This window comes from Mus caroli, chromosome 13 (genome assembly GCF_900094665.2).
Source record: "Mus caroli chromosome 13, CAROLI_EIJ_v1.1, whole genome shotgun sequence".
Classification (NCBI taxonomy): Eukaryota; Metazoa; Chordata; class Mammalia; order Rodentia; family Muridae; genus Mus; species Mus caroli.
Window position 1 is genome coordinate 72,915,863 of NC_034582.1, and position 2,369 is coordinate 72,918,231.

Genomic DNA, 2,369 nt, shown 5'->3' on the forward strand with positions numbered 1-2,369 from the left:
AAAAAAAACCAAAAACCCAACCAAAAAAAAAAAACCCAAAACCAAAAACAAACAAACAAACAAACAAACAAACAAAAAAACAACCACAAAACTAAACCCAGGACCAGATGGGTTTAGTGCAGAGTTCTATTAGGATTTCAAAGAAAACCTAAAACCTATACTCCTCAAACTCTTCCACAAAATAGGAACAGGAGGTACTTACTCTACCTAATTTGTTCTATGAAGCCACAATCACTCTGTTTTATATATATATCACTCAAAGATCCAACAAAGAAAGAGAAGTTCAGACTAATTTGCCTTATGAATATCGATGCAAAAATACTCAATAACATTCTTACACACCAAATCCAAGAATACATCAAAACGATTATTCATTATTATCAAGTAGGCTTCATTCCAGGGATCCAGGAATAACTGAGTATACGGAAATCCATCAACATAATTCACTATATAAACAAACTCAAAGAAAGAAAGAAAAAAAACCAGGATCATTTCATTATACGCTGAGAAAGCATTTGACAAAATCCAACATCCCTTCATGATAAAATTCATGGAAAGATCAGGAATTCAAGGCCCATACCTAAACATAATGAAAGCAATATACAGCAAACCAGTAGCCAACATCAAACTAAATGGAGAGAAACTTGAAGCAATTCCACTAAAATCAGGGCCTAGACAAGGCTGCACACTCTCTCCATACCTACTTAATATAGTACTTGAAGTCCTAGCCAGAGCAATTAGATAACAATAGGTGGTCAAAGGGATACACATTGGAAAGGAAGAAGTCATAATATCACTATTTGCAGATGATATGATAGTATATATAAGTGATCCCAAAAATTCCACCAGAGAACTCCTAAACCTGATAAGCAACTACAGCAAATTAGCTGGATAAAAAATTAACTGAAACAAATCATTTGCCCTCCTCTACACAAAGGATAATCAGGCTGAGAAAGATATTAGGAAAACAACACCCTCCACAATAGTAACAAATAATACAAAATAACTTGCTGTGGCTCTAACTAAGCAAGTGAAAGATCTGTATGATAAGAATTTCAAGTCTCTGAAGAAAGAAATCGAAGATCTCAGAAGATGGAAAGATCTCCCATGCTCATGGATTGGCACGATTTACATACTAAAAATGGCCTTCTTGCTGAAAGCAATCTACAGATTCAATGTAATCCCCATCAAAATTCCAACTTAAATCTTAACAGAGTTAGAAAGAGCAATTTGTAAATTTATCTGGAATAACAAAAATCTCAGGATAGTGAGAAATATTCTCCACCATAAAAAACTTCTGAGGTAATCACTATTCTTGACCTCAAACTATACTACAAAGCAATTTTGATAAAAACTGCACTGTATTGGTACCATCACAGGCAGGTAGATCAATAGAATAGAATTGAAGACCCAGAAATGAACCCACACACCTAGTCACTTGATCTTTGACAAAGGAACTAAAACCATCCAGTGGAAAAAAGAAAGTATTTTCAATGAATGGTGATCCTTCTATTGGGCAGTAATATGTAGAAGAATGCAAATCAATCCATTCTCATCTCCTTACATAAAGCTCAAATCCATGTGGATTAAGAACCTCCACATAAAACCAGAGACACTGAAACTAATAGAAGAGAAAATTGGGAAGTGCCCAGAACACATGGGCACTGGGGAAAATTGCCTGAAGAGAACACCAATAGTTTATGCTCTAAGATCAAGAATTGACAAATGAGAACTCATAAAATTGCAAAGCTTCTGTAAGGCAAAGGACACTGTCAATAGGACAAAATGCCAACAAACAGATTGGGAAAAGATCTTTACCAACCCTACATCTGATGGAGGGCTAATATCCAATATATACAAAGAAGTCAAGAAGTTAGACTTAAAAATAAAGTACAGAGCTAAACAAAGAATTCTCAACTGAGGAATACTGAATGGCTGAGAAGCACCTAAGTAAATGTTCAACATCCTTAGTCATCAGGGAAATGCAAGTCAAAACCCTGAGATTCCACTTCATTGGTCAGAATGGATAAGATCAAAAGCTTAGGTGACAGCAGATGCTGGCAAGGATATGGAGAAAGAGGAACATTCACCATTTCAGGTGTGATTGTTAGCTGGTACAACCATTATGGAAATCAGTTTGGCAATTCCTCAGAACGTTGGACATAGTTCTATCTGAGGACCCAGGAATACCACTCCTGGTCATATACTCAGAAGATGCTCCAACATGTAATAAGGACACATACTCCACTATGTTCATAGCAGCCTTATCTATAATAGCCAGAAGCTAGAAAGAACCCAGATGTCCCTCAACAGAGGAATGGATACAGAAAATGTGGTACATTTACACAATGTTGTACCACTCAGCTATT